The sequence below is a fragment of the Wyeomyia smithii genome, chromosome 2, assembly GCF_029784165.1.
Source record: "Wyeomyia smithii strain HCP4-BCI-WySm-NY-G18 chromosome 2, ASM2978416v1, whole genome shotgun sequence".
In the NCBI taxonomy this organism is placed as follows: domain Eukaryota; kingdom Metazoa; phylum Arthropoda; class Insecta; order Diptera; family Culicidae; genus Wyeomyia; species Wyeomyia smithii.
This window is the reverse complement of record NC_073695.1, coordinates 41498073-41521520: the sequence shown is the minus strand read 5'-3', so window position 1 is coordinate 41521520 and position 23448 is coordinate 41498073. Positions and strand designations below refer to the sequence as shown.

Here is a 23448-nt window from a genome sequence, read left to right as displayed (position 1 = left end):
CTCTGACTATTATTACGTGTTTGCGTCGCTTAGTGTTTGGCTACGGTTATGCAGAACGCAAATAACGGCGTGATGCGATTCGGCAAGACGGAATGTGTTGAAATGTATAGCTCTACTTCGCCTAAAAAAGAGCTGTATATTTCACCACGGTAAGGCAAATCGCATCGCACCGGCATTCGCGTTCTGCATAACCGTAGCCTTTGTTCCGTTCCCGTTTAATGATGTCGTATTAAATGTACATATTACAATTCGGCAGCACTTCAACTTCTCATTTGCACAAAATTTAAAAATATTCAATGTACTTCATTCAAAATATCAAACAAAAAGAAATTACAATACTGCCAATGAACGGTCAACGTTTATTTACTAGAAAAAATGACTGACACGCAAGCAGCCGGGTTATCTTTCTTGTAAAAGTATTCTACTTCAACCTTGCGGTTGTGGCTTTGCATAAAACCTTCCTGTGATTTTTTTTACATTTTCCGGACTATCCCGGACTACCCTTTTTCTGTTCCGGACAGTCCGCGCAAGAAACAGAGTGCAGTTTTGAAGACACCAACACATTCACATGTATGTGTCAAAATAAAAAAAAATGTGTCAAAATCGGTTTGCTTTGATTATCGTTCTTCGCGTGTCTAACATCAGGTTGAATTTTATTTATTTTATTTTGTTATTTTGTCATTTTTCAGTAAATTGGCAAATTTTTTCGTACAGCAGCACAAACGCGATAAAAGACAATGGCGATAATGACCAAAACAAGAGTGACAGCTACCTCTGGTATTATACGCACACCATTGCAACTGCTCGGAAAGTGTTTTTTTAAGCTGCAAAGCGTAGTCCGGGACGGGATAGTCCTGCCGTAAAAACGAATTCGACATAAGATTAAATGGAATTGAATTGTACTATAACACTGCAGAAATATGACACCGAAACATTGGTATGACGTAGCACTCTTTCATAGCAACGGTAGTGTAAATAAAATCATAGCAGTTTTACACATAATATTAAAAGGTGATTTAGATGTATATGTAGAACTATGATACCATTGCCACACCCTATATAAACCATACTGTATTTGCGTGTGTTAGGCAAATCCCTGTCACGAACGTCATCCCCATACATTTCGCTTGAAGCCGTTTTTCTCTGGCTCTCTGGCTTGATTATACGTCAAAAGGCTGTCAGTGCTTGTGAAACAGCCGATTAAGCACCGTCCATGCGAGATCAACTGTTGCTGCAAGTGTTGTGAAGAAATGCAGAAAGCGAAACACGATTGTTTTGTTTTGAACGTTTTATGGATTTTGTGCAGGACATAAATGGTCACGTTCAAACATGTTCCAACACGTTCCGGCTAGCCCTACATTCAATATAGTTAGAAGCACGCAAAAAATCCGTACAGTAACACATGCGGCACAATGAAAGGAGCTTATGACCATATTTCCAACCGTAGCGCCATCATCATCGGCGGCGGCTTCAGGAAACTGTTGCCATGACATCGGTCTGGTGTTATGCGCCATTTATTAAGCCGGCATAACATGGTTTGATCGCTACTGACGTTGCCCTCCCCCTGTCGCGTTCAATTGCATTAGGGATCATTCAAATAATACATAACGCTCTAGGGGGTGGGGGGGTATTCGGCGGAGCGTTATATTGCATGTGGCAAACATGTAAAATTGCGTTACATGGGGGTGGGTGGGTATTGAAAATTGCCAAATTCCGCGTTATGTAATATTTGAATGGTTCCTTAGGTTCAACCGAGTCGGTTGCATCTCAACGAGACTAGTTGGAGAAGGCGCATAGTTATAGTAATTTCTGCATACTATACTGTGGGATCGAAGTAAGCTTTGCTGCATTGCATGCAGTCATCAGGAAACAATTTTCTGTTTTCAAGTATTTTTTAGAAAAAAGAGATGTAGGTAGTGCGTTTAGTCAAAAAGACACGTGAGTGTTTAAAAAATGTTAGCTGACCTGCAAAAAATCGTAGTGTCACACATTGAACTATCTAAATACTTTTGTAAATTTCGGTAAAATTGATGAAATTTGCAACAACATAAGGTATGTGCTAAGCTTTGATTTATTTTAAACCTTTTTAATTTGATAAATGAGTACCTACACAATTTTTTCTTAGACATATTGCACCGATTTACCGTAGTCATATTTCGATTAAAAATTATTCTTAACTTTGTTCCTAAGAGAATGTTCACGTTGCCGATTTTAATATTCAGAAACCGCCTATAGTGAAACGTAGGTACAGAATTTGATTTTGAGCCTTTCCAGACTGCAATTCTTTCAGTTTTTTTAGATTTAGATTTACATATTAAGCAGTTCCACAAAAAAAAATATTAGTTTTAATATTCTTTTCAGTTTTTGATTTGGCTGAATCTTTGCATAGACGTTGCTATGGACAAAAAATGCCATTTCGTGTTATTGGTTTAATTTTGAGAAGCTATTAAAAATGCTAGATATTTTGGGAAGGTATTGAAGATTACAAATATTTTCAGAGCCAAAACGGATTGTTTGATCGGTGTGACGTCTTAGGGTCGGATTTGGGTGTTGGGGGGCCCGGGGCAGATTTTTTCGTGGGACCCTTTTTGTTTACAAAATTTCGACGAAAAATTTTTGCAAATTGTGCAAGGCCTTCACACTCCGCTGGAAGGTGAGGAGCAAAAAAAGGTCTTCACTTCGTCTTCCCGTCTGATATGCTTTTGAGTGTTTGTGGCTTAAGGCTAGGGGGCCCTCGAGTCGGGAGGCCCGGGGCATTCGCCCTCTTGGCCCCCCCCCCCTCAAATCCGGGCCTGGTCTTCGACAAATTTGTAGATAAAAATTTTCTCTTTCCGAAAAAAATGTACATTTTGTATTTTTTTTTAAATTTAATAGAAACACTAAAAATTAATTATCTAAAATAGTTCGACTTTTAAAAATCTAATATTTTTTTTTATAAAAACTTCAACGTATTTCGTAAACAATGAAGTCTTTCCGATCATGGAGAAATCTGGAAAAAAAAGTTATAATATTTTGAAAAAAAAAAATTTTTTTTTTGGGGGACAATATTATCTACAACTTTCCCTTGTAGTGCTCTATTAAAGATAAAAAACATTTTTACAGCCAAAACGGTTTGTTTGATTGGCATAGTGTCCTCGGCAAAGTTGCAGTTAACAATTTTGTTCTTCTTAAAAAATAAAAAAATGTCGATAAAAAAATTAATATTTTTTTTCAAAAGTTAATTTTTTTTCTTGATATCTCCATGATCGGACGGTTTTCATTGTTTAGGTCGTCTTTTTTAGTTTTTATAAAAGAATATAGATTTAATATATTTAAAAAAACATTCTTTTAGTGTTTTTTTTTCGAAAACAAAATTATTATGTATCTACAACTTTACCGATACCGATACCGATTGAACAAAACGTTTTGACTCTAAAAATATTTTTAAACGTCAATACCTTACCAAAATAGCATTTTAAACTAGTTTCCCAAAAGTAAAAAGCCTCTAAAAAAGTTCTAAAAGCCTAAAAAGTTCAAAAAGCCTAAACCAATAGCACAAAATGGCATCTTTTGCCCTTAGAACCATCTATGCAAAGTTTCAGCCAAATCAAACGGTTGCCCATTTTTTTTTTGGAGAATCGCACCATACCGCAGGTTGTTTTATCAAATATTCAACAGGAGCATGAAAACTTTCCGGTCATTTTGAACGAAAATTATTGCACTACCTGAAAGATTATTTCACCATGCCATGTGTTGTCTATACTGGGGTACGATCTGCAAAATTGGAAATGAAACTGCTCAAGTTTCCGTCAGATTTCAAACGATAAAAACAGCTGGCAATATGCGGAGAGAATGTTGTGAGCCAAGCGAATAGTCAAAATCCGAGCCAAACGAACAAGACAGGTAACACATCGGGAGGTATTGCAATCAGGTTTAGTTAAGAATATATGCATTTCCCCACGTTTTTCATGTTCTATTGCTAAACAATGAACTGGGAATGCTCCAAAGTTGCTTTACCACAGTGATTTTTAACTGGTGGTTTACAAACCCTTTCTGTGGTCAACAACAAAATAATGATCAGTTGTGGTGAAAGTATACAAAATTAAACATAAACATAAAACCTAGTTGTCAAATTGGCGGTTTTTTCCATCGCTTATCTCCCTCTGAGTATCTCTAATAACAGCATGACCTCATGATGGATAACAATAAATAATCAATATGTTATCATTATTATATCATTGCCCAGCGGTAAAAAATTATGAAAAGTTTCAAGGACAAATCCACGCGAACAGTGAACCAATTACATGCGAGAATGCCTAGCACGGACAACATGAAAAGACACTTTCCCAACAGTTTAGGTCAGTTATTATCCATGAACTTAGACTAATTTGATGCCTCGAAGGTAAAAGTTTTTCGAAAAGTTTTAAACAGCCCTTTCCCTCAAACAATTTGTTAACTTGCTGGTAGAACTTAATACTAGTGATTTTTTTGTGTTTACTGAGATTTATTTACAATTTGAAATGTCAATTGTTAGATGATATTTTTCTATTTTTCACCTAACAAACAATATACGTACATTAGTTATCTTACTAATACATTAAATGTTATTGTTGGCAAATACAAAAAGAAAACTTGTCAAGTAAATAAAAAAGCATGTCGGCAGTCAACAGATATATAATGTCGTTGATGGACAAGAAGAATAACACTGGTCCTAATGTGCTTCCCTGCGAGACACCTGACTTATTGCAAAACCATTCTGACTGCGATGCTTCAAGTTTTACCGCCATCCGTCTCTCACAAAGATACGTACAACACCATGCAACAAGAACCGAAGCATCTAAACGGATCAGCTTCTCTAACAAAATATGATGGTCGACACGATCAAATAGTGCCTTCCGGTCAGTATATAGCGCATCAATTTGAAGGCGTTGATCTGATGTGCGCAAGTAATGAAACGAAAATTCCAGTTGATACCGATCTGCCTGAAAAAAAAACCATGCTGGGAAGTGCTAATGTAACTCTTTACCCGAAAGAAGATAGACTCCAAAACCTTCGAGCATACACACAGAGAAGTAATACCCCTGAGTAGTTTATTACGTTTTTTGAAGACAGGGAACATGTAAGATGACTTCCAAATGCTTGGTAAGGCAAAAGGAGCTTTCAGAGATTCGCAGCAACTTTTCCACAAAGTCACCGGAATTCCGCCCGGGCCAGGAGCAATGGATTGCTTCATCTCTTTGACTCTTCATCAAATACGAAAACATCCGCATTAAATCTGTCGACAGGAACGTCCTCCAAAACAGTTGCAATGTCTTCAGCAGTGGTCGTTTCGCTGTTGAACACACTACCAACACGCTTTTTGAACAAAGAAAATTTGCTACTACTCGTTCCTTTTTTGTCATCCAAAAATACAGTCGCCGAAGACCTTTTTTCTTCCGTTGGAATTTTATATGTTCCAAAAGCCCTTCGGATTAGACCGGAGATTTCGTTCCACACGTTTGAAATAGCATTTGTATAAAAACTGGAACGCGCAAAAATTGGTCGACTTCAAATTGCTGTATTTCTGTTAAAAACGCATTACAAAGGTGCTTATTACGGGAGTCACTTCACGGTGAAATCAGAGTGAAGTGAACAAAATCCTATTACGGGACTCACGTAAGTGAGAAAAACGTCGCGAAGTTACATCTGCCGTGGAATCTGGGTTATTATGAGTGTCATATCAGTGAAGTGAGAACGGAAAAAGCGACGTTTCGCGTGGAATTATTTCACGACCATTATGAACGGTGAAATGATTCCACGAAGCTGCCATAAGTCTTAAAGTTGATTGATTTGTGATCTGATGGTAAATATTGGATTTATTCTTCAGTAACGAAGCGAATCAGAGTTTGATCCGTGCCTTAAAGCGGTCAATTTTTCTTTTTTTTGCCCGATGAAATAAATGCAAACTAGTTCAGGAATTTTCGATACCGAAAAAAACATTTTTTCTATGCCGAATGTCTTAGAAATGCAGAACATAAGATCTGGTGTTATCTAAAAAAAACGGGAAAAAACGACTTTCTGGGACTTGACATTTTTGAGCTGAGAAACAATCTCATTTCACTTGTCCTATTCTCAATTTCACTTCACTGGCAATCTCACTCCACGAAGGTGATTTTTGTCACCTCACTTGAGGTGGAATCGGGAAAAGGGTCTAATAAAAGTGAAGTGAGCGTGAGAGTGAAATATATTTCACCGTGAAGTGACTCCCGTAATAAGCACCAAAAACATGAAATGTTGCATTTGGAAGTTGAGTGTATGTACAATCATTGAAAAAATGAGTTTTCACCCCTTGCTCTCCAGTTTTCAAAATGGCGTCCAAGCAAGAGGAACAGCGTGTCAAAATTTTGCTCGCGCAGCACGAGAATCCGACGTTCTCGCACGCCAAATTGGCAAAATTGCTGGATGTGGCCAAATCGACCGTAACATATATTTTAAAAGTGTTCGGAGAGCGTCTGTCGACCGCTAGGAAGCCTGGAAACGGCGGCAATCGTAATTCAGACGTGGTAGCGACGATGAAGAAGGTGGCAGCGAATTATAAGCGGAATTCTAACCTCTCCATCAAATACGTCACTGGCAAGCTCGTTGTCTCCCAAACTAATGTGCAGCGAGCCAAGAAACGAGCCGGGTTGTCGACGTTTAAAACGGTGAAGGTGGTGAACCCAGAATACGAACAAAACACCTCGGCAGTATTGAGACTTGGTCAAACGGAATATTAAAAAAAACTAATAAATCCATCGAAAACGAGCAGCAGAATGAATCGAGCTGGCGTTTGGCGATGAATAAGGTCGATAAGACCACTGTACAAAATTTAATGAAAGGGGTTAAGCGGATGGCACGGTAGCTTGGATTTAGAAAACCAAAATAATAAACGAACATTTTTTCCTTTAAACATGTGAGTTGAACTACCAAAATAAAAATATTAAATTTTTTGTAATGAATTTTGACTGAAATAAACGATTTCTTTGTCGACCAATTTTTGCGCGTTCCAGTCTTTAGTGTTTTATTTGATTTTCTATCCAGACGATCGCCCAGAGTAAATCGCGAATGGTTAAGCTCACAACGACTGTTTCGATACGCTTGAGAAGTCCGTGAACAACGACGTTTGAGCCACTTGAGTTCTGCATTACTCCAAGCTGGTGAAATATCCTACAGCATCATTTATACAATGAAAGCTCTCAAGCGGTCTCTATTTCACAGCTAACCTTTCGAAAATCACGTGCTGTAAGGTCATGCTCTTCTACGAATGAGACGTCCGCAGTACGACGAAAGTAAAGTAGAATGGGTGGATGATATCTTTCATCAATCCTAACAAAAGCCTCTCCACATGATAAGATATCACAGTCATTCATAGTTTGCTGATTGAAGAAAACGAGATCCGAAATTCTCTCATCATTATTCAATACGTGATTGATTCGATGCATGTTTAGAAGTGACATTCCGTCCAACAGTTGCGCACTACTTTGAGTTGATAGCAGATTGGAGAGTATCGGCGTACATGTGATTAGAACACGGATGTCTTTTCCACTTCAGAACCGGACGATTGTAATCACCAAGAACCAACCAATCATTACGTGGAGAAATCGAGTTGACTACTGATTTCACATACGCTATATGTCGATCAATGACATCTACCTCATTCCTGAGATTTGAGGAAAAGTAGAAGGCCCCAACGATAATAATCGAACCACATGCCTTGATCTTCACCCAATTCTGCTCAACTCTGCAACAAATGTTGTAGTAACAATAAACATAAAACTGTTGTCATAACTAGAGTAAGGTCGCTTTTCACACGGTTTTTTTGTACGCGGGTTGCTTTCCTCCATTACTCAAAAACGGTACAAGATATCGACCTCATTTCAATCACGTTTTCCGTTCAAGGCCACGAGTGATCATATATCAGTTTTCAAAAAAATTCGCAATTTTTGGTGTAAATACTCAAAATTTAAAATATTGAATTTTGGTCTGTAGATTGGCTACTATCATATTCAAACGAGGTTTCAACGTTTTGGGACGGTTTTTGCCTTTCTCCTAGAAAGGTATAGCAATCACTGGAAAAACCGAAGGTATAAAAGTGGTCCCAATGGCCGAATGTCATATACCACTCGACTTCTTTCGACGAACTGAGCATTTTCTGTATGTATGTATGTATGTGTGTATGTGTGTGTGTGTGTGTGTGTGCAACTTTTTTTTCTCACTCACTTTTCTCAGAGATGGCTGGACCGATTTTCATAAAATTAATTGCAAATGAAAGGTCTAGTTGCGCCATAGGTTGCTATTGAATTTCATTGTAATCGGATTTTTAATTTAGAGGTTATGTATCAAAATGTAAAAATCACGAAACATCAATATCTCAGGAACCACACAGCCGATTTCAATAAAACTGGTTTCTAGTGATTGGGCTGTCCCCAGAACCCTTAACTTTTGAATTTAGTTATGATTGAACATATGGTTCAAAAGTTATGTAAAGAAAAGTTATACTGAGGTTGTTTAAACTCACTCATTTTTCTCAGTGATGGCTGAACCGATTTTCACAAAATTAGTGTCAAATGAAAGGTGTAGTTGCCCCATAGGTTGCTATTGAATTTCATTGCAATCGGATTGTAACTGTTTCCGTTGTTCATAAAAATGTTAAATCACATAATGAAAGTAAACATATTGACTTTCTCCTAACGATCACTGGCTAATTAAAAGGTAGAAAAATGATTGAAATGGCCGAATGTCATATACTACTCAAATCAGTTCGACGAATCGAGCATTTTCTGCATATATGCATGTATAGGTGTATATGTTTGTGTGTGGGTGTGTACGTGTGTATGTGCACCTTTCTTTCGCACTCACTTTTCTCAGAGATGGTCTGACCGATTTTTTCTATCTTGGTGTCAAATGAAGGGTCTATTTGCCGCTTAAGTTGCTATTGAATTTTATTGTAATCAAACTTTTAGTTTTGGCGCTGCGTCAAAATGTGAAAAACGCTCTTATATCTCAGAAGCTATGAACATAGTTGAATTCAAATTTTTCCTCATCTATATAGTTGAATTCAAATAAATGGGCTTCCAAATCCTTAAACAATTCATTTCATAATGTTTAAACATATGGTTTGAAAGTTATAGAAAGAAACGTAACCCGCAGACTGTTTAAAACTATAGCTACGATCAAACTATGTGGCCTCAACATCATTTAAATTTAATATTGTACTATTTCAATGTTTACGGCCTTGCTCGGGATTGAAGTTGAAATTAAAAGTCATTTCTATCATTTCACGTTTTGCCTTTCTCCTAGAAAGGTATAGCAATCACTGCAAAAACTAAAGGTATGAAAGTGCTCAAAAGGGCCGAATGTCGTATACCACTCGACTCAGTTCGACGAGCTGAGCATTTTCTGCATGTGTGTCTGTGTGTAACGTTCTCCCAATCTCACTCGATTTTCTCAGGGATGGCTGAATCGATTTCAATGAAATCAATTGCAAATGAAAGGTCTAGTTGCCCTGTAAGACCCTATTGAATTTCATTGTAATCTGATTTCTAGTTTAGAGGTTATGTATCAAAATGTAAAAATCACGAAACATCAATATCTCAGAAACTACACAACCGATTTGAACAAAATTGGTTTCAAATGAACGGGCTACCTTAAAACCCTCAACTTTTGAATTTTATAAAGATTGAACATATGGTTCAGAAGTTACAGAAAAAAACGTGTTCTGGAGACTGTTTAATCTCACTCATGTTTCTCAGAGATGGCTGGACCGATTTTCATAAAATCAGTGTCAAATGGAAAGTCTTGTTGCCCCATAAGACCCTAATGATTTTTTTTTGCGAACGGATTATTAGTTTTCCTGTTATGTTTAGAAATGTGAAATCCAGCTATGAAAAGAAACATATTCTGATGACTACTTGGGCTCACTCACTTTTCTCAGAGATGGTTGACCCGATTTCCACAGAATTAGTATCAAATGAAAGGACTAGCTGCCTCATAACACCCTATTGAATTTTGCTGTAATCGGAATGTAACTTCGTCTGTAATGTATCGAAATGTGAAAATCACGAAACTTCATTATCTTAGAAACTACACAACAGATTTGAACAATATTGATATCGAATGAACGGTATAGTTAAGGGTTAACTGATAAATTATGATTGAACACGTGGTTTTAAAGCTTGGCTCCCCCATACGTTCCCTTTTCATTTGATTGAAATCAAACTTAAGGGGTTATATACCTTTTTGGTCGAGAAAAATGAGGGAAGTTTGAATTTATTTTTAAGTGCATAGCACCATTTACATTGCATCAAAGTGGTATTTTTCTGAAAGTACAGTTTTTCAACAACAAGAAAATACGTTTGATTTTGAGATATACAAATTATTACTGGAGTAATGACCGTTTCCCCGAAACGCTATTTTTTTGCAGAGGCTTGCGGTGATCCTGATAGAGACTCAACCGGATCAACCGAAATCAAAAAACTCATATTATTTCATTAGTTTAGAAGTGTTCCGGGTCCTTGAACGATCGCCTTTATGAGTATTTTGTTCTAAGTGCAAACGGGAACGTTTTTCCCAAAAAATTCACGTTTTGAGCGCAAAAAATTGCATTAAAATTTATTTGCGGCAAAATGTAACTGTATGTTTCAAAAAGCGATCGCTCAAGGACCGGCGAATTTTGTAACGAAAATTAAAAAAAAAGATGAAGGAAATCGGTTCAGTAGTTTTCCCACAATCAGGATCACGGCAAAGTCATTTTTCGGAAAAAAACTATTCCGAGATAATCGCGTGTAAAGTTTCAAGTTTGGCTAATGCGGCCGTGGCGAGGCTCTTTGCAAATCGCTCTAAATTTCTTTCTATTGCTCAGATCTTTATGAAAATTTGTGGAAATGTTCTCATGATGTTGTATTTGAAGATAATGTAATAAAATGTTTCCCGGTTTTTTGAAAACTAAAAAGGTATATAACCCCTTAAGCAACCGTTATGTTTTAATTTGTAAAACAACGAAAGTCTATTATCTCAAGTATTACGACTTATTTGAACATTACTAGTGTCATACAAACGAGTCATCTCTCAAACTTACAAATAACAAACTTCATAAAAATTTGATATACTGTTCAAAAGTTTTGTAAAGAAAAGAAATTCAAAGACTATTCAACACTATAGCTGCTTTGATCAATATATATGGCCTCAACATGATTTAAATGTGGTATCGTACTATTTGAACGTTCCCGATATCGCTCGTGAATAATTTGTTCGAATTTAAGAGTCATTTCTTATATTTCGCTATTTCTGAAGCACTAACATTACGTCAAATTTTATATTTTATACTTTAATTACAACATCGATATTTTAGAACCCAAAGAGTGAATATACTTTTTTGGATTTAAGCATTCATGTAAATCTATTTTTACAAATAATAAGTTTGAATGAGAAAGGCTGAGTCTGACCACTAGGTGGATTAATTTAGGTTTATTTTTGTTATATTTGCAACTTTACAAAGTCGTTTTTTACGCGGGGCCATACAAATTTGGAACGCATTCCCCGCGTAAAAAACGACCTTAGTGTACTATTATTCAAAATTGCCATTACAAAACATTAATTTGTTACAAATACAGTGAATACAATTGAAATTACTATGTCCGTCGCGATTTTGTCGTTGTGTTCTTCACAACTTTTTGTATTTAACAGGGGCTAATCGGATGTACCTATTGTTAGCTTCCAAAAGTTCAGAGTGATTTTATTGAGTGTACACAGCCGAGAAGTACAATTCAATCACGTGCCATTGTTTCCTGTTTAATTTTATGGACACGCATTAAAACACCTAGTGGAGGTGCTAAGGTTACTTAGATGTGCGGTATGAATAAATTGAAATGCCAACTGGCTGCATTATCCGGCACACAATCTTGCGTTCGATGAATCCGATAAAATTTCGCATTTATTTGAAGGAAGGTCGCCCGGCTGGATTGGATATCATCCATCCGAGTGTGGATGCTCGTCACGTCAGGAAACTGTAATTCAGAAGTTCCACGGAAGCGCGACGCTGGCAGCGGCGTCGTCGTCGGACAGCAGAAAATAGATTGTCAAATGGCAGCTGCGGCAATTTGTGATGATGCGAGTTGCACACATGTGCGTAAACAAGCCCTAATAATAATGAGAGACGATGACGACGTTACGGTTTAGAATGACGCTATGCTGCGCTTACCTACTGCCGAATTTTCACGCTGCGTGTGATTGCCCTCCTCAGGGGATGCTGCTTGCTGTTGGCGCTCATCAAGCGGAGTGCAGCAGCATGCTATTCCCAAAAATAGAAAGGTGCATCGTCCAATTTTCAACTCACCCTGCAGTTGGTTTGGAGGAGACGCCACACACCGCATGGGTCCTATCCTATCCTGTCGTCTAATGAAGCCGTGCCCAGACCGTACCGGCCGATGCCATGAGAATGTCATTCTTCTTGCTATTAATAATCATGAGAATGTCTCCAGAAACCGATGCTTGTATTGCTGTTTCTTTCGGAACGCGCTTCTAGTTTGGTGAACACGTGCATTGCGCCTCTCGTGGGGGTTTACACAGATAGCGGCAGGCCGTTTGTTTTGACGCCATACAATAATGGCGGACAATGTGTATGGTGCCGGTCGAAATGGGATCCAATATTGCAAACAGATGAATTATTCACCTATACAAATTAGGAGTCAATATCTTGTGGAATCCAACTTGTAATTTCTGCGATATAGGATTCCTAAATATTCAATCATTGGAAAAGTTTTTCCAGCCAAATCTGAAAAATAAAAAAATACTGAAATGACGAACGTTTTAACAGATTTCTAATGTATTCTGAATCAAAAAGTTTAAGTTAAGTTTATCACTCATTCAATCGTGAGTTATTGTAATTTTTTAAATTTTCAGATTTTTGTGTGGAAGCGCTTTTTACAATTTTCTAGAGTCAAATTATTTTTTCGAATTAGTTTCTACAATCTGATTTGTGGTAAGCTCAAGTATGTTCTATTTTTCTCAGCACTTTGACATATTTTATTCTTCTCTACATTTTACTATTCCCTTAATTATGTTTAGTTTGTCTAAAAGTAGTAATGTAGTACATACGGATGTAGTGATGGTAAATACCGCTTACGATCGAGATTTAGTTGCGCTCCAAGCGCACAGATGCTTCTCTAAAAAGGGAAGATCATCATACGATCAGTGCAAAATACCAATGAAGCCATAAACTCTAACAGTTTGGCCCCACTACACTAGTACGATTAATGTGCCATAAAACTTGGCCTCGCAATGAATTTACAAACAAGTTTCGTGACAATATCATTTTGCCAAAATGGGACTGTCATCAGATACCCGTCGCGTTCATGCAATATAACGTTTCTCGAAAATTATTCTTTGTTGTGAAGTTTTGTTAGCCATGTGATAATCGAAATCAGGTCAAGATATTTTTAAGACAAATATTAAGTTGTTGCAGTTCATGTTTTATGGTCTGTAGATTTAGACAAATGAGAACAGACTTGTTTATCCAATAAAGCTTCATCAGTTTAGGTTCTCTGCGCTATCACAATAAAACATTCAAATTCAGCCTCAAGTTAAGAAACCGACCGCATTGACGTCAAGCGCCGTGCGCTTACGACCAATTCCTTGTTGGATGTTTTCTTGCTTTGGCTCTTACAGAAGCCACAGATGCCAACATTTGTAGATGGAATGGAGAGGGTCAATTATAAGGAAAATTATGCTGCAGCAAAAGTTCGTGGCCTTTTTATTAGCGAACAGCGAATGCCTGTCGGGTTGCATTCAATCTCGAATTCAACAACGATGGAAGTCGAAAGAGTATAAGAGAAAGAGAGAGAGCCAAGAAGCCAGTCTAGTGAGACAGCTTCAATAAAAATCACTAGACCGAGAATTCATACACTCTTTACTGAATTATATCACACAGCTGCAATCTTTCTCCCGGTCTGCCCGGTTTTCGTTCCACGACGACCGACTCGAAGGAGTGAACAATAATTTACTTTCTTCGCACTCGACTACCGGCCGGATTGTCAGCTGCTAGCGTTTGTTTAGAAGCCTCTGGGTTCTGTGGTACTGCACGTGGTCAATCAGTGGGTATGAATGAGTGATTCACACAAAAAAAACCACGCAGATGCATTTACGTAGGAATGTTGGATCATTTCCGTTTGTCACTTAGTTGAGGAACAAAAACCACAGCTAAACTGTAATTTGAAACAATCCAAAGAACCTCCGTAGTCGTAGTCAGTCCCACACTATCGGCTGGTCAAGAAATAAATTAAGCTCCCTCCGTGCTCGACGATAGCAATAATAACCTAACAACTTAATCTTATCTCGCACTTTAAACTGTCAGCCAGGAAAAACGCTAGCATTTAAAATATGCAATATTATGCGAACTGCGGTTATATATTAGCGCCTAAGCAGCAGTAGCATACTCGTCATGGCCGTGCGCAGGATTTTTGCTTCAGGGGGGTCTTAGCCAAGCGAAATTGAGAATCTTCATATTGAGCTGATAAATGGATACACATGGTTTTTAGTGGGCATCTCTATTGCTTTGTTTGTTTGCGTCCCAAGCAGCTAACATTTGTCGATCCTTTTGTTTCGCGTTCGGTGTATTTGGCTTCAGAATAACCGAAAATAAACTTCTAAAAAGTATCAGTTACTTAACTCGCTTAATATAACCTTTCGCTTTTTATGTGTACTGTGGGGAGCTCAGCAACCGCAAGGTTACAGAGTCCGCTTTGATAGGAGGGTGGTCGACGGTTCGAATGATAGTACAATCAGGCCATTCGATTGTCAAAGGACTTCAACATGGGTTTATTCTCAGACTCTCTATCACATACTATTCCTTCAAACTGAATTCTACAATATCCCTGTTGATTTTCTTCCTAACTAAAATAATTCCCTCTTATAAGAAAAAAACTTGTCTGAGTAACGTATAGGGTGTGGGACTACTTCGGCAGGGGTTTTCTTCGTCATATATTTCTCATTAGAATGTAGCAAAAATTAAGACGAAGAAAACCCCTGACGAAATAGTCCCACACCCTAACTGATCTTTTCAGGGAATTGTAATTATGGCGCGATATTGGCTGGAGGAACGATGTTCCAACAAAATTTTCTTTCTCTTGACCAAAATGTGAGTCCTAATTATAGTAAATCTAATATAGAGGTTCAGTTGGCAGAGCCTCTTCAGAAAATTGTGATTGTGATGCAGTGTTGGTAGGAGGAATGAGGTTTCGACAAGACGCCTTCCTCTCGACAAAATAAGTCCTTCTTAAAGTAAAACTGGCCAGAGGAATATTAATCCTCTCCAGGGAATTGTAACTGGAAATTGTAACGTGGTATCGAAAAACCTCTTTCCTCTTGACATACTTAGACCCCTCTTAGAATGAACGTTAGGTGAGGTCTTTCTCTAGGAATTGTAATTTGGTGATACTGGTAGGATAGAAAGAGGCTCGGTATAGTAGAGCAGTTAGCTTAAAATGGAAATATTAGAATTAGTAAACCTTTCGCCCACATTTAGTTGTGATAACCTTTATCTGCAGAGTATGTGTATTTCTGCTACATTGCTTGTTTCCCACAAGAGCTTTTATTATCGGTATGGATGAGGAGCTTCGTAGCCGCAAGATTACAGAGTGCGCTTTGGTAAACGGGTGGTCGTCGGTTTGAATCTCAGTAGAATCAGGCCACTTGGTTGTCAAAGGACTTTAGCATGGGTTTATTGTCAGGCTCCCCACCACGTAGCCTTCCTTCAATTTGAATTCTACAGTTCATCTATTGAATCTCCTTCTAACAAGAATAAGTCCCTATTACACTGTGCTACAGCGATTTAGAACTTCTGAAGTGACCTAGTGTAGGTTGTAGGTCTTGTTGAGTGTAACATTCGCTCATACTAGAAATTTTCCAAACACCCCCAAAATCTGAAGTTATGGTCAAAATAAGGTTTTTTGGACCTCAGTGCGTACAATTTTTTTAACTCAGTCATTTCTCAACCGATTTTCAATATTGAGGCAGTTTTGGAAAGAAGATAAACTTAGCTTTCAAGATTTACTGGTTTGTACTAATATTACTAAAACATGTTGAGTTATTTGAGTTTAAATATAATTTTTTCACGCAATTTTTCAATTTAATTTGAAATTTGCCACCTGTTTTTGTGAGAAAGATACTACAAATACACTAATAGCAATGACTGAGTTAAAAAAATGTATGCCCTGAGGTTCAAAAAACCGTATTTTGACCATAACTTCAGATTTTGGAGGTGTTTGGAAAATTTCTAGTATGAGCGAATATTACACTCAACAAGACCTACAACCTACGGTTGGTCACTTCAGAAGTTCTTGTGTTTTTCACCATTTGTAGCACCGCGAAATAATTGTGGGATAAAAGCCGAAAATTCTGGTTTTCCTAAAAAATATATAACTCAGCCAAATATTCACCGATTTTCACAAAACCACTTTTGTTTGATTCGTTATTGAATATAATTTCAAAAGTTAAGTGTATTTGTAGTACCTTTCCCACAAAAACAGGTTACAAATTTCAAAATAAATTGAAAAATTGCGTGAAAAAATCTTAAAATTATATTTAAACTCGAATAACTCAACATGTTTCAGTGATATTAGTTCAAACCAATAAATCTTTTGAAAGCTCTATTCATTTTCTTTCCAAAACTGCCTCAATATTGAAAATCGGTTAAGAAATGACTGAGTTAAAAAAAATGTATGCACTGAGGTCCAAAAAACCGTATTTTGATTTTGGGGGTGTTTGAAAAATTTCTAGTATGAGCGAATGTTACACTCAACAAGACCTACAACCTACACTAGGTGACTTCAGAAGTTCTTGCATTTTTTTTTTCATTTGTAGCACAGTGTTATAATTCAACTGATGTGAGTAACGTATGGAAGTTCTCTCCAGGGAATTGTAATTAGGCGATATTGTTAGGATGGACAGAGGCTCGGTATAGTAGAGCAGTAAGCAGACCTGCGAAATTTCGAAACTACAAAACGAATATCACATAACAGCAATTTCATTCTCACAGATTGATACTGATATAAAGTTCAACCTGTGTCAATTTTCATTGGAAATCATATCAGTGAAAAAAATGATATTGTCTAGAAACATGTTGAATATATTTGATCTGAGCCAATCCAATGCATAAAGCTGATGAAAAAATGAGCATCTATATTCTCAAACACATGAGCATTGCTAAAACAACACAACGCGAGCGAAATCGCAGTAGTAGTCGGTATTACCACTGTCAACCGGTTGAACCTGAAAGTAATTTCATTTCCAGCTCTTTCGTGCTGACATCTCGATATTCACAGCATTCAATTTTAACTGATATTCTGTTGCTGACAGTGAAAATTCGCAGCTCTGGCAGTAAGCTTGAAACGGACAGGTAAAACTTACATACAAGCACGGATATGAATGATAAGCGTATCACTTACTTCAAATAATATGAAGTGCGGCATACAGAAAATACTTGGGCAATATTCACAATAGATCTAATCTCTGGTCGCAGTGATGAGTCCACACAGGAAAAAAAAATCGGTATGGATCTACAATTATGTTTTTTGAAAAAAAAAAAAAAAACGACTACGTACAACATAATAAAGTGGTCCTAAATAAAGCCTCGAGGGACACCAGAATTGATATTTACTCGATTCCAAAGCAGCAGCAGATGTTTTGTGTGAGGAAAAGTGTGGTGGAAGGGACTACTTCGGCTACGGTTGAGTTGAGTGAGAGTAGGATAGTATACACCATCATTTACTCTATTTGTTTGACAAAAAAAAACACGATCACCAGCCAAATGAACGAGAATATGCCGGGTTTGTTGTATATCGAGTTGTACACATCGAAAACCACATGTTGTGGTGTACACTCACAACAAGAAATATATCGTAAGTCCCTGCTCTTGTACAATGGCTGCGGTCGTATTTGGTAAATCGTACCCTCTACACGCAAAAGTTAAAGCTTTAATCAACCAATGTGTCCTCTCAAAACGCACATTCATTACCCTGCAATTAGCACAACAAATGTGTTGAATCCATAACGCAACAAATGTGAAATGAATACATTGACAGAGATCGAAATCGGAATATGTATCATTAGGGTGGGACAAAAAATAAATGTTAGCTCCCAGGCCCTTTTCGTGTTCCTTATGGGTCCCATAACAACTGAAAACATCTGAAAAGTTACACAGTTGTTATAGGACCCATAAGGAACACGAAAAGTGCATGAGAGCGAAAAAGTAACACCATCGCTTTTTTCCCATATAACCGTGTCCCAGTCTAATGTATCATACACACAACATCGTGATGTTTCGGTAGACTCCGGTTTTGGGCAAACAATTAGTTTTGGGGCGCTTCAAAACCGCTGGTTACTCTCGCGAGTCGGTGCGTATCAAAGGCTCGTGTATTCCTAATCACCGTCAGCAACCGAAACCAATAGCGAGCCTTGTTGCAACAGAATTTACTGACGCTGGTGCCAGTAACGTGGAACCATTGGCATATGAAATTAATCAAAGTCGTCATTAAATGCATAAGGTTCTGAACAAACCTAATGTCTTTTTAATTATCATTGATTCGATGATGTTTTTGAATGAGCGGATTCATGAAAGTGAATCGATTAGTTCATATTTGTATTTATCTAGTCGATACCAAAATCATTAGTATTGATTACCTGTTACACTGCTTTAACGATAGCAGCGTTCTGAAAAATATTAGCGATACCAGTACAAATCATCATGACAATACTAGCACCGGTTAATACTTCATAAGTGCAATGATTTTGAGCTGTCCAATACATTGAACATTTGCTAGAGCACCAAACGCATCACGAACAACACACCTGGTTCCAAAATAATACAAAAGATGTGCTAACTAAACACAATATTAATGTTGTTCCGCACCGTCCAATTTTTGCGTGTACGTAAAGATTGGATCACAGCATTCTGCTCATTTTTCGAATGTATCAGGGGTTCCGCAGAGCAGTAATTCAGGACCACTGCTCTTTGCATTGTTTATAAATAACGAATCCTTTATATTGCCAGACAATTGCAGTATGTTTTTTGCAGATGATGTTAAGTTGTTCAAGATAATAAGAAATACTGTAGACTTTCTCGAATTCTAGCGACTAGTCGACCTTTTTCTCAAGTAGTGCTCCATTATTCATTTGACAGTTAGTATCCAGAAATGTTGTGCGATTTCGTTTTATAGGAAATATAATCCGTAAACGTTCATTTATACAATGGTTGGCCAAACTCTGACAAGAGTTAACCAGATTCGAGATTTGGGTGTAACGTTGGATATTCTGATCGCTGCGAGCTTTTAGGCACGAAAACGCTGCAACAAAGACGTATTGATGCCCTTAGAATTTTAGATTTAGATCTGTATGCTCCTTAAAGGACAATACGATGAAGAAGAGAGTGTACCAACACCGATACTTATTTACTCGCATACTAAAGACGATGTCAAGGTGAAACGGTATTGAAGCCAGAAACAGCCGATTTCGAGGCACCACTTTAAATTTTGAGAAGCACAAGACTCGAAAATAGATAATGCGTTCTCTGTGAAAGCGTGACTCGCAGTCGGCCATGTTTAGCTTCAATACCGTTTGGGCTTAAACGCGGCAAACTTTGTTAGTGTGGGTATCATTGATAATGCATGATGACTTGCACATAACAACCCAATTTATGTCATACAGTTTTCCAGCAACTGAAAAAACATTTTTATTGAATCTGAACTTTGTTTTTACTAAGGCAAGGAAACAATTACATATTTCGTATATAAGTGACCTACAAAGCATTATTCCAATGGAGTTTTTTAAACACATCATTCATAGAAATGCGAATATGAGCCTTAAATTTGCAATTTTCTAAGTAATATCCAAAATTTCCCAAATATAACAAATAAAATCACTCAAATCACTAAAAACCAACACCAACGAAGAACCCACCTTGTATCAATCGAATAAAAACGTAAACTATCTGATAATCGATGCTTTAAATTTGTATGGCTTGAATCCAACGGGAGAAGAGCCAGAATGAATCCAAAACTTTTCTACGTGGCTTGTGCATAGTCCTTTGACAAAATTTCATTGCACAAAAACTAAAACCTTCAATACATTTTCCTTTATTATTTCGGCATTATCAAAGTTACCCGCGGACGAAAAACTAGTCAGTTGTTACAGAAAAAAATCAATAGCACAATTAAAACAATACTGATGGATTTTGTTGTTGCACATGTATTCTAGTAGGGTAACGACCCCATAGTTCGCCCTCTTTATCCGAGTACCAAAAATTCGCCCACCAATTTTTTTATTGTTCGCAATATAGTGTCAACTCTTAGAACCGTGTTTGAACATAAAAAATTAATAGCTGAGATTGAAAATAAATTATTATTTGGCATAATTCAATAACAAACCCCGTAAACAATTTGGGATTAGTGGGTGGGCGAATTATGGGGTCAGAGCGAATTATGGGGTCCTTACCCTATATCCAGTATTTCTCTTAAAATAGGTTGTAGGTCTTGTTGAGTGTAACATTCGCTCATACTAGAAATTTTCCAAACACCCCCAAAATCTGAAGTTATGGTCAAAATAAGGTTTTTTGGACCTCAGTGCGTACAATTTTTTTAACTCAGTCATTTCTCAACCGATTTTCAATATTGAGGCAGTTTTGGAAAGAAGATAAACTTAGCTTTCAAGATTTACTGGTTTGTACTAATATTACTAAAACATGTTGAGTTATTTGAGTTTAAATATAATTTTTTCACGCAATTTTTCAATTTAATTTGAAATTTGCCACCTGTTTTTGTGAGAAAGATACTACAAATACACTAATAGCAATGACTGAGTTAAAAAAATGTATGCCCTGAGGTTCAAAAAACCGTATTTTGACCATAACTTCAGATTTTGGAGGTGTTTGGAAAATTTCTAGTATGAGCGAATATTACACTCAACAAGACCTACAACCTACGGTTGGTCACTTCAGAAGTTCTTGTGTTTTTCACCATTTGTAGCACCGCGAAATAATTGTGGGATAAAAGCCGAAAATTCTGGTTTTCCTAAAAAATATATAACTCAGCCAAATATTCACCGATTTTCACAAAACCACTTTTGTTTGATTCGTTATTGAATATAATTTCAAAAGTTAAGTGTATTTGTAGTACCTTTCCCACAAAAACAGGTTACAAATTTCAAAATAAATTGAAAAATTGCGTGAAAAAATCTTAAAATTATATTTAAACTCGAATAACTCAACATGTTTCAGTGATATTAGTTCAAACCAATAAATCTTTTGAAAGCTCTATTCATTTTCTTTCCAAAACTGCCTCAATATTGAAAATCGGTTAAGAAATGACTGAGTTAAAAAAAATGTATGCACTGAGGTCCAAAAAACCGTATTTTGATTTTGGGGGTGTTTGAAAAATTTCTAGTATGAGCGAATGTTACACTCAACAAGACCTACAACCTACACTAGGTGACTTCAGAAGTTCTTGCATTTTTTTTTCATTTGTAGCACAGTGTTATAATTCAACTGATGTGAGTAACGTATGGAAGTTCTCTCCAGGGAATTGTAATTAGGCGATATTGTTAGGATGGACAGAGGCTCGGTATAGTAGAGCAGTAAGCAGACCTGCGAAATTTCGAAACTACAAAACGAATATCACATAACAGCAATTTCATTCTCACAGATTGATACTGATATAAAGTTCAACCTGTGTCAATTTTCATTGGAAATCATATCAGTGAAAAAAATGATATTGTCTAGAAACATGTTGAATATATTTGATCTGAGCCAATCCAATGCATAAAGCTGATGAAAAAATGAGCATCTATATTCTCAAACACATGAGCATTGCTAAAACAACACAACGCGAGCGAAATCGCAGTAGTAGTCGGTATTACCACTGTCAACCGGTTGAACCTGAAAGTAATTTCATTTCCAGCTCTTTCGTGCTGACATCTCGATATTCACAGCATTCAATTTTAACTGATATTCTGTTGCTGACAGTGAAAATTCGCAGCTCTGGCAGTAAGCTTGAAACGGACAGGTAAAACTTACATACAAGCACGGATATGAATGATAAGCGTATCACTTACTTCAAATAATATGAAGTGCGGCATACAGAAAATACTTGGGCAATATTCACAATAGATCTAATCTCTGGTCGCAGTGATGAGTCCACACAGGAAAAAAAAATCGGTATGGATCTACAATTATGTTTTTTGAAAAAAAAAAAAAAAACGACTACGTACAACATAATAAAGTGGTCCTAAATAAAGCCTCGAGGGACACCAGAATTGATATTTACTCGATTCCAAAGCAGCAGCAGATGTTTTGTGTGAGGAAAAGTGTGGTGGAAGGGACTACTTCGGCTACGGTTGAGTTGAGTGAGAGTAGGATAGTATACACCATCATTTACTCTATTTGTTTGACAAAAAAAAACACGATCACCAGCCAAATGAACGAGAATATGCCGGGTTTGTTGTATATCGAGTTGTACACATCGAAAACCACATGTTGTGGTGTACACTCACAACAAGAAATATATCGTAAGTCCCTGCTCTTGTACAATGGCTGCGGTCGTATTTGGTAAATCGTACCCTCTACACGCAAAAGTTAAAGCTTTAATCAACCAATGTGTCCTCTCAAAACGCACATTCATTACCCTGCAATTAGCACAACAAATGTGTTGAATCCATAACGCAACAAATGTGAAATGAATACATTGACAGAGATCGAAATCGGAATATGTATCATTAGGGTGGGACAAAAAATAAATGTTAGCTCCCAGGCCCTTTTCGTGTTCCTTATGGGTCCCATAACAACTGTGTAGCTTTTCAGATCGATCGGTGAAACGCCCAATTTGCGCCCGATTTTTAAAGTTTCCATACGATTTTATATACTTTTTCAATACTTATTCTCTAGTGATGTCAAGTTGGCTCTTAAAAAATATCAATACATGATATTTGTAGGAAATTTTCCTTCATTGCAAACTTGCTTAAGTATGAGAAATAATTTCGCGTGGAATTAATTTTCAAAGTGTGAATTTTGCCCATAGTATCTTCGGGTAAGCCTCCAAGATAAATTTAAGCGATACCATTTCTCATCACATGGTTGAATTTGCAACAGCAGCATGTTGCAGCAGCATTGCTAGTAAAATTCAATGGTGAGCCGTTCGTCAGATATTCAATCAGTCTGGGGTGAGTATCTTTTTTCACAAGCAAGGTAGCGCCTTGCGGTCTTCAGAAGAGTTTTTCCCAGGAAAATTTTCTATAAATATCATGTGTTGATATAATCTCTATAGTAAAAGTTACTAAAAAGTGGTTTTTCCTATATAAAATCGTATGGAAGCTTTAAAAATCGGGCGCAAATCGGGTGTTTCACCGATCGATCTGAAAAGTTACACAGTTGTTATAGGACCCATAAGGAACACGAAAAGTGCATGAGAG

The 23448-nt window shown here is 37.1% G+C and overlaps 1 protein-coding gene across 2 annotated transcripts in view; it reads left to right on the top strand.

The window, feature by feature from the left end:
* Positions 1 to 1942: 1942 nt before the first annotated feature.
* LOC129720890 (fibrinogen-like protein 1) overlaps positions 1943 to 23448 on the top strand; it is a 368457-nt gene continuing 346951 nt past the window's right edge. The window contains exon 1 of one of the 2 annotated variants that reach the window (XM_055672777.1): positions 1943 to 2052. The gene's annotated coding sequence lies outside the window, so the exon portion shown is untranslated. The remainder of the gene's footprint in view (positions 2053 to 23448) is intronic. The other variant, XM_055672776.1, reaches the window with a different exon arrangement.